This window comes from Camellia sinensis, chromosome 13 (genome assembly GCF_055761805.1).
Source record: "Camellia sinensis isolate YWXY chromosome 13, ASM5576180v1, whole genome shotgun sequence".
Classification (NCBI taxonomy): Eukaryota; Viridiplantae; Streptophyta; class Magnoliopsida; order Ericales; family Theaceae; genus Camellia; species Camellia sinensis.
The window spans coordinates 84,411,882-84,422,551 of record NC_138973.1 but is presented as its reverse complement, the minus strand read 5'-3'; the positions used below and the strand labels follow the sequence as shown (position 1 = coordinate 84,422,551).

Sequence of the window (10,670 nt, the reverse complement as noted above, 5' to 3'; positions counted from 1 at the left end):
ATTGATTTTGCCAAGTTAAACAAGGGGAAGAATTTAAACTTGATTATTTTTTAAAATCCCCTCAGTTTCCATTCTGTTTTTGATATCAAACTTATGAGCTTGCACATTCACATGTTGTCACGCCCTCAAAATAAACCCATAACATATATAATATTATCATGCATTAATTAAGAAAAACAAAACATTATTCCATTCATCAGAGTAATCTTATTAAAGGACATTACATGTAATAATGAAAGTAAATGCCCTACGGGCTTACATCTTTCCAAGCCAACACTTGGACACAAAAGACTGAGTACTAACTCAATTACACATTAAGCCCTTGGCTTGAGTTTACATGTAATATCAAAATAGAACAAAATAACAACTAACTAAAAACAAGTCTTCAAATCCAAATCCTTCCAAGCTAAGTCCTTGGAGGTAGCATATCACCTGGACCTGAAAATGATGTTCCCGTATAGAGTGAGCCACAGCCCAGCAGAAATATACTAAACTAAATATAGGAATTGACTAAAGCAATAGCATTCGATAGATGGTTAACACTTAAAGATCAATTATAACACAATTCAGTTTCATGACAATAATGTCCATGACATGTTTCACTTTCCGTTATTATTCAACTTTCCATTTATACGGACATGGCTCAGAACCTGGCCAAACTACAAAAGGAGACTACATCTCACATTAACATTACTTCCAATATCAACAATTCAAATGAGACTAAGGCTCATACTGAAACACTTCCATAAATCAATAAGACATATATTTGTTGTACTAATGGAGTCCATCCCCTTTCTCCTCCTAAATAGGTTTGAGAGTCCATCCCCTATCTTCCCTCAAACCATGGAGTACATCCCCTATCTCCTCCCAAACAATATGCATATACAATGTATTTAACGCTTGTCATATACAATATTCAATTAACACACGTATTTGCTGTATTAATTCAACTGTCACATTCAATGACTCATTTAATGTGATTAGTTTCAGTTTTCCCTAATCAACATGCAATGTCTACAACAATCACGACTATCCTCCACCGATAGCCCAAAACAGTTATTTCTAAACAGGAAATAAATGTATTCAACAAATATAATCTCAACATTTTCATAGGTGAGTGGTTAAACTATCCAACTACACCATTTAATTCCATAGTTCCCCAATTTCATGAATTAAACTAAATTCCACAATTTTCCCAAATTATAATACAAACCCTAGTTTTTCCCAAAATTACCAAACGACACCAACATATCAAAATAACCAAAACTTAGGACAAAACCTATAAGATGGAGTAGGGTATCCCTACCTCGAAGTGAAGAACTCAAAAGGAGATGGAGACAAAAATCCAAAATACTCCAAATCGCCAAACGATCAAATTAAAGTAAAGCCCTCAACCCACTCTATCTTTTTAATAAAGAACCTAGGGTAGAAACACCCTAAAAATAGATGAAACCTAAGAGAGAAGGTGAGTGAAGGGAGAGAGAACTCGGACCTAGGGTTTTGAAATAAAAAAGAGGATGAAAAAGTGTATTTAAAACCGCTGCTGTGTATTTATATAAAACAGGCTCGCTCGAGCGAAGGAATGGTCGCTCGAGCGACCAGACACAAGAAATACTTGCTCGAGCGAAGAAGGTCTCACTCGAGCCAAAAAATCGAAGCTTCAGGTCTGCAACCCAGAAGCACGCTCAAGCGACAGAATACTCGCTCGAGCGAAGAACTCGAAAACATACACCTCGCTCGCTCGAGCGAAGGAAAGCTCGCTCGAGCCAAGAAACACAGCTCTCAGGTCTTAAGCCCAGAAGCAGTCTCTCGCTCGAGCGAAGAAACCATGGCTCGAGCGAAGGACCAAAAACAAGAGCTCGCTCGAGCGACAAACTTCTCGCTCGAGCGAAGGACCAAAATTCTAGGCCGCAACCATTTGCTCCCAAACACTCCCAACCTGTAACAACCCTGCCCAAAACATCCTATAACTCAAATAACAAGGAATTAAAGGATGACAACAACAAATATATAACCCCAAGATCCACGGAACCTAAGTCCGGATGCAACAACCAAATGGGAAAAGACCGGGGTCACTATACATGTTACTATTTTTTTGCCCATTATTGTCAAATGGTATGAGCTTCAATTGTATGATCATTATGTGCTATCATTTTTTTTGGTATCATAGAGCTGCCTTGATATGGATGATTATTTGTGCTATAATGAGACTTCCATTCTTTCATCCCATATGTTGTACCATACTCCCTCCTTGTGCTTGATTTTGTTGAAAATGTCATCGGGGGAGAAAAAGAGACTTGATTGTTTTAGTGTCTCTGATTATTTTGGTATCTCTATGCTTTTGGTATCTTAATTCTTACAACATGACCTTTGAGCTGATTAGTTGTTGATAATGTAAGAGGAAGATCGTTTTCCTCAAGGAAGAGTGACTTGAACTTTAGCTCCATATTTATGCTCTTGCTTGGCAACCTTGTTTGATCTATGTACTGTTATGTCTATTATAGTCTTGAGATTGGTATGCTTTTGCTAAGAAATTGAGAATTAGATCATGTTCAAATCCTTCTCATATACTCATTAACAATTTGGTCTCTCATTATTATTTTTTATTTGGGCTTAATTTTCTTTTTTTTTCTCTACTTTTTAATTTCATTTTTCAGTACTTAAACATAAACACAACAACAAATCAAAATACAAATATTTACATAAAAAAAAAAACCAAAAAAAAAAAAAAAAACACCCTTCATTGTTTTTACGGCCACACGCCGATCAAAATAAACATAAAAAAAAAAAACCCTTCATTTTTTTCCGGCCATACGCCGATTTTACTTACTCGCCTCTTCCATCGTTTTCTTCTTCTTTTTATCACCTTGGGGGACCCTTGATGCCCCTGCCCCCGTGCTTTCGTCGAGATCGATGACTCCCTGCTTACTATCAAAGGCCAAGAACGACATTGCTCCAAATCGGGCCATGGAGGTGGTCTTCCGTTTAAGCTCTTTGTTTTCGGCCTTTAGTGCGCCTATTTTTGCTCACGCATCCTTGTACATGTGCTGGAGCAAAGAGAGTTGGGCGTTGACCTGATGGAGCTCACTCGTCCTGTTCTACAATCAGTGAGCCAATTTTGTGACTGCCGTCACCGCCTCCATACAGGATGTCAGTGTGAAATGATTGGCTTCTATGTCAGATTGAGCTGCTGTGATTTGCTCAATCGACATCATAGGAAGGTTAGAAAGAGGAATGACAAGAAGAGTAGGAGTAGGGGCACTCAATCCAGCAGAGCTTATGGGATCGTTCAGGTCTGGAAATAGAGTGAGGGGACGAGATGAGGAAGCCATGGTTTGGAGGTGAGAGCTGTAAAAGAAATGAGTTGCAAAGAAATAGAAGAGAACAGACTGAGGTTTGGCCTCCTCCGTTCCCGTTTTTTTTTTTTTTTGTCTCTCGATGAGGAATAAGAAACAGACGAGAGTGGTGAAGAAGAGATAGAAGAGAATGGTGAAGAAGAAAATGGAAGAGTGTGTGATTAAGAAGAAGGCAAAAGAGAAGAAGACAATGAGGGAGAGGGAGCCAAGGCGAGTACATATCGAGGCCTACTTTTGTCGACCAATGACGCAAAAGTGAGGCCGCGTGTTAAACGCGTTTATCGAAGGAAAAAGAGAGACGCGGACGAGTTGTATGCGTATGCATATATGTATATATATGTTTTGAATTGTATAGATGCCATTTATCATTATCATTCTCCTCCTCCATCTCCAGATTCTAACCTATGATTTCCTTTTGATAATGTCATAGGAGGAGAAATTATATGATGTTATGCATTATGGTATTATTTTCAAACTAATCTGATGTTATGTATTTATAGTTTGATATCTTAATCTTATATCATGTTGTTGATTAAAGCTTATTTATTACGCACGTGCTAACCTATGTATTTAGAAATGAATTCAGGGAGCATGACTTGAGGGGGAGCCTTTCTTACTCCCAAATCAAATCAAAACATCATTGTGTGCCATCATAAAAAATGGGAAGATTGTTAGACTTATTTATTTTGATGATTTATTTAATTATGTTTTAATTTCTTTGAAAGAGAAAAATAGAATGCAAAATTTATTTTGATGATTTATTTAATTATATTTTAATTTATTTGAAAAAGAAAAATAGAATCAAAATTTATTTTGTCCCATTATTTCTCACCTAAACCTTTATCATAAATGTTGTTAGAATGTATTTAATATTTGATTAATCAGGAGTTCAAACAGCCCAAAACAAAGGTTCAAACAGCCCAGCATAGCAATAGGCTAAAAGGTTCAAAAGGTTCAAATGGAAGATATTCAAATTTGTAATGATGAAGTAGAATATATTAAAATTAGTAATGATGGAGTACAACGGCTATAAATTCAAATGAATACAACGGCTATAAGTTTCATTATATATACCAAAGCCTCTAATGTAAACAAGTTACAAAAAAAATCAGAAAATATTCTTTGATCTATAATCACTCACATCTATTCTCTGAAAAATTCTCTGAAAAATGTTCTTCAAGTTTTGTTTACATCCTCTCTCAGAAATTATACACTGGGCCTTATAACATTAAGCTCATCTTTCCTATGTGAGGTTTATAGAAAAACCAGAGCTTCATTTTATATCTATCTTTGAGAGATAATTATTGTAGCTTTCTGTGAAAGCAAAAACACCTTCTTTTCAACCTTGTAAAAGTGTAGCACACTCAGTGTTCTTGACTTAAAAAGTCTGTGTAAAATCTATGGAGGATTGCTCTATCTGTGAAAAGGTTATTAGCACCCTGTGAATCTAGAAGACAGTGAAAAATTTCAAGTGAAGCTTGAGGAGTGGATGTAGGTTTGATCGAAGCCGAATCACTATAAATCTGTTTGTTTCCTCTTCCCTAATATCTTTACTTTCCTACTACTGCTATATCTATCTAATATTCATGTGCTAATCATTTGATTTACCCTGTATGTTAGTTATACTTCATTGTTATTTTGCTTGATCATTTACTGCTAAGTTCATCATTATGCTTGTTAATAATTTGTTGTACTAGTAGTTAATTTTATTGGGGTATTATTAATTTTAATTTGTAGAAACCTAATTCACCCCCTCTTAGGTTGCTTTTTGGATAACAACTATAATAACTATAATATTATCTGATCAAAATAGAACAATTATTAGACTTCACCGGCTAATGATTAACAATCTGTCATCATAATCATTTAGCAAATTTAGTCACAACTCCAAAAGTTTTTATAAATGAGTCACCTTACATATACGTTAAGCAAATTCGATTACAAAAATAAATAAACTAAACATTTAAATTTTCAAACTTTAAATAAACTATAAAACTATTATATTATTGTAAAAAAAAAAAAAGAACATAAACTTTTACAATTGCACTGGATGATATTTTATTTTTAGAATCGTTACATAATAATCCAATTGTCAATAGTGTCAAATACATCATTTTTCTATGTAAGAACTCATTCATCTATTAATCTCTCATTCAATTACATAACTGACTCTTTATTAGCAAATAAAAAATTAGGCTTTGAGCTTGAGGTCTGACTCTTTATTATCAAATAAAAAGTTAAGCTTTGAACTTGAGGTTCTGTTTCATTGTTTCGAACGGTTCATTTTGTAAGAAAAAATCCTAGAGATCCCAAAAGTTCTACCAAATGTCTCACATGGGTGTTGGACCCATACGGGACCCACATGGTGTGGGTCCCACACCCATGTGAGACATTTGGTAGAAATTTTGATAGAACTTTTGGGGTCTCTAGCATTAATCTTTTGTAAAATCCTTAATTTTTATCATCTATAAAAATGTTTATATCAATTAGATAATCGTAACCTATTCATTTTATCTCGTTTGTCTTAAAAAAAAAATGGATGACAAGTATATTTTTTAAAATAAATCATTCACTTTTGGTAAATGAACACAATAAAATAAAATGGTTACAATTATTGGATCAATCTCATTATTTCCATAGATGATACACACTAAGATTCTTATAAAATGATGAAACAATTGATGATGCCCACATGCCCGTCAAATTTTCTCAAATTCAAACTAAACTTGAGAAAAACTCAATGATGGAATCGGAATTCAGTGATTTAGATAAAGCTACTGAAGTAGCTCAATGACTTTGCTATTTTCTTGGATATTCCTTATTGATTGAAACTTGTGCTAGCAATTTCGTATACTTTGCCACAACCGATCAAGTATTGGTAGGGCACAGAGTAATACGTATAATGCAAGGTCTAGACATTTTCGTCGAAGACATAATTCAATACGATGACTACTCTCGTGTGTTGTCACTATAGGCTATATACAGTTTAAGGACAATATCACAGATCTGTTAACCTAACGGATAAATCAAGAGTTAGTAAGAAGTCGTCAAGAGGAATGAGGTTAAGGCCTTTAGCGAATGTTACCGAAACGGAAAATCCAACCTAATTGACTGAAGATCCCAAGATTTAGGCTCAAAGCACTACTAGAAAAGGGCGCTTTTGACACGGAACTTTTTGCGACGGTTTGAAAATCGTCGCAAAAAGCAAGTTTTTGCGACGGGAAAAAATACCGTCACAAAAAGGATTTTTTTGCGATGCCAATTGACTATTGTAAAAAAGGGACCAAATAAATACCATTATTAGAGACGGAAAATTCAAAACTGTGGCAAAAAGTAATATTATACGCGACGGTACATTAACTGTCGTAAATTTCTTTTTTCGTCTTGCGATTTTTGTATTTTTTTGCGACGCTGTTTGTTAGTCCGTCACAAAAGGTTTTATTTTTGCGACGCCCTTTGTTAGTCCGTCGCAAAAGTTTTTATTTTTGTACATTACCCATTGTATTTTTTATGTAAAATGTGTATGTGCTTTTCTGTTTCTTTCTTTTCTTTTTTGGCTGGGCAAAAGAAAATTTTTTTTTTTTGGGTTCAATAAACTGATTTTTTTTTTCCAAGAAACTGTTTTTTTTTTCCCTCTTTCCTTCTAATGTTTCTTGGAAAACAAACAAAGCCCAAAGTATAATTTTATGGTTCAACAAAGTCACTACAACAAAAAAGACTTTTCTCGGCATTTTTTTTCCAACGTTTCCGCAAAACTCTACAAAAACAAAATTATTCTTGGCATTTTTCAACAAACTTCATAATTTATGATATAATTCTTGGCATTTTTTTTAAAAACTCTGTAAATATCAAAATAAAATGACGTGGTTTTAAAACACAATACTTCAACTAAAATAAATATTATTTTTTCCGGTGTTTTAGTATAAGCTAGAGATATTTTTTATGTAGTCCAAAACTCCGTCGTTTTGGCATAGACTTCAAATAAAACCCTAGTGCTCCATATTGTTCTCATTTCAAGAACTGTGGCCAAGCAGCGGTTTCTCTACCTCACAGGTAAGTTTCTATGGCTACTCTCTCTATACCACTCTATCTTCCTTTTTCTGGTGGTATGTTTGTGAAGGGCCGGGTGGATTTCCCGCGGCGGGGATGTGGCAGTGTTGTGGTGAGGATGAGGATAGCTAATCCGTGGTAGGGAAGGAGGAGGGGGTTTCGGTATTGGAGGGTGGGGTGGATGGATATGGGTTGTTGGTAGGGGAGGAGGAGGAGGAGGAGGGTAAGGGTGGTTTTCGTGGTAGAGAGGTTAGCTGTTGAAGAGGATTTCGGTAGTAGAGAGGTTAGCGAGGCTGTGATGAGGGAAGGTGTTTTTGGTGGTCAAGAGATGGCGGGAATTATGATCTGAATGTTTGTTTCAACTGATTTGTTACTGTTACTCAACTATTACTGAAGATGGGATTTGGGTTTATTTAATTTTGGTTCAAGTTTTGTGCGGTTGTGGAATTTGAATTTGACTAACTACTTGGCTATAATTGCTTAAAGGGGTTCTAGGGTTTTTAATTACATTTGTGGCCTTTGATGTTTCTCACTATGGTTTCCATGGATTCATTACTTTACCCTTTGTTTTAATGCTTGTTCTGTGTTTTTTTTTTTTTTTTTTTTTTTGGGTGTCTCATTCATGGAAGAAAACTGGGGCCTTTGACTAGGGATCAGTTTCTAAAATTTAGGGCTTTACCTTTCTAAAATTCAGAACTTGTTTTCAGAATTTGTTTTGAAAAATTAGAATATAGTTTGGCAAATGAAAAGAGATTTTGTAAAGACCAAGGAAGAGCTTTGTATTGAGTACAAGGAAGGGGGGAGGAACAAAGGGGGTGGTGGTGTTGTTGCTGGGTTCTGTAAAGACCATACTGAGCTGTGGAAGAAGGTACCCAATTTTTGTTTAATTAATAGGTTCTAATTAGTTTCTTTTTTTCTTTTTTGGGTGATTGAAATTGTTGTCTAATGTGGGTTTTTGGATGTTTTGTTTTTGTTTTGCAGCAACAACAAACAGGGAAGTTCAAGATTGTGGCTAGGGATGAGCACAAGAAATAGCAAGATCTTGTGAGGTTCAATGGTCTTCATTATTTTGTTGATCTGTTGGTAGAAATTTGGAAATGGGGTTTAGAGATGTTTCTTATTCTAGTTTAGTTATTTTGGTGTAGTTCTGTGTTAGGATGATTTTTATGCATGTGGTAAAATAGATATTGATTCAATGTTGGTTAATATTTTGCATTTTCTTCTTTGAAATCTCATTTTATGTCGAAATTGGTTAAGGATTCTTTGTTTCACTATTTTTTGTCCTAAATCTATCCCAACATTAGAGTAAAAAATAGATCTTATGCCAAGATATCATGTCATCAGTGACATGTAGTATTACTAACCAATAATATAGGATGAACCCCATTCATAGTAAACTCTTATTGGTTAAGGATTCCTTGCCACCATGCGAGTTTGTTTTGTACTTGAAAATTCTTCTCAAGATTCAGCCAGGTGCCATTATGCCTCTAGTAATATAGGTGTTGGTTTTTTCGATATAAATGTTATATTGTAAGTCCCTATTATTTCTTGTCTAGAAACTCTGAATTTTACTTTCTTAATTGTCATCAGGTAGTGAATAATTTTACTTGAAGGCTGTCCAGTTTCTAGTTGATTTCTATATGAATTTTTTTATAGCATGAAATTTGTTAAATGAATCCTGATCTGTGAGTCATGAAGTGATGCCATGATTATGAAATTATATTGTGGAACTCTGATAAAGCTCCTCGTTGATAAAACCACTAAAGAACATGTGTTCTGAGGTCTCTTATTTCTATTACCAAACAATCTAACACAATCTCCTTTTTCTTTTTGATTTTTTATGCGTATTTGTTTTCCTATATGTTTTTGGTAAGAGCAAATGGTGAGTCGGAGTTTTCTTTGATCATCGTCACACTCAGGACAACCAGTCAATCACTCCGATTGTCTTTCTGAAAATCCAAGCATTTTGAGGTACCCATTCCATTCCGATTTCTCTTCACGATGTCTTTGATTTCGATACTCATATATATAGAGTATATTCATGTATATCCATAACATTGATTCAATCATTCTTTTTTCTTTTTAATAATGAATTAGAGTTCTGCTAGATGTAGATAATGCGTGCTATTGAAGTGGGGTGGGAGGATGTAACAAACAACATAGGATAAAAAAATGTTACTATTTAGAAAAAAATGTTTTTAGAGTTGCAGCCAAACATTGAAAAACAAAATGAATGTAAATTATTTTACATGAAATTATTTTCATTGTAAATTATTTTACATCAAAACAAACGGAGTCTAAAACAAATAGAAGTTTTCTTTAATTATGTTGTAAATGATGATGATTATTATTATTATTATTATTATTATTATTATTATTATTATTATTATTATTATTATTATTATTATTATTATTTTGGTGGGTTTGTTTTTGCAGATGCAACCCTTTTGATTACGTGATGATATCTTCACATATCGATATTGGAGCTTACTATTGATATCAAAACAAGCTATAATATATATGTTTTTTTTTATTTTATTTGTATTGTCGATACTTTTGTTTTGTTGTTTTAGATACAAAAATTTGAGTTCTTGAATATCAAAAATTATTAGTATTGTTTAAGGATATTTTATATATTTTTGTAAAGAATATTTGATTGACAATTGTTACAGGGTACATATATATTATTCTTGGTATGATTTTGTGAATGTGAATGTGGATGTGGATGTGGATGTGAATGTATTTTATTTTTAAAAATATTAATAATTTGTACAGGGAATGAATTAATAAAGTATATATTGATTTTATGAAAATAATTTTATTGCGACAATAATGAATCGTTGCTAATGTAATCATAATTTTCTTACAATTTATTAGCGACGGGTTAACATGTCTCATATGCATATTAGTTCAAATTTTTAGCGACGGTTTAAACTGTTGTAAATACGATTTTAATTAAATTCTATTTTTTTGCGACATTTTAGACCGTCGCTAATAATACTTTTTGCAACGTCAAATACTGTCGCTAAAAAGTTTTGGCGACGGCGACGAACATCGTCACTAAAAGTGAAGTTTTTTTCCCTTCTTTTTGTGTCAAGTTAAACCGTCGTAAAAACCATTGATTAGCCATCGCTACAAGAAAGTGACGGTTTGTAACCGTCACAAATACTTTTTGCACGCCCCCTTCCGCCACCCCCCATTTTCCGTCGCTACTTCGTCGCAAAACCCTTTTGCGACGGTATGTGGACCTTTTGCGACATTTGA

General features: G+C 34.0%; 1 long non-coding RNA gene across 1 annotated transcript; it reads left to right on the top strand.

The window, feature by feature from the left end:
• The first annotated feature begins 7,550 nt into the window (after positions 1-7,550).
• On the top strand, positions 7,551-10,090 carry LOC114311628 (uncharacterized). The gene is made up of 3 exons (XR_014348043.1): positions 7,551-8,274; positions 8,388-9,377; positions 9,843-10,090. It is a non-coding gene; the product is annotated as an uncharacterized LOC114311628 (long non-coding RNA).
• Positions 10,091-10,670: the final 580 nt, after the last annotated feature.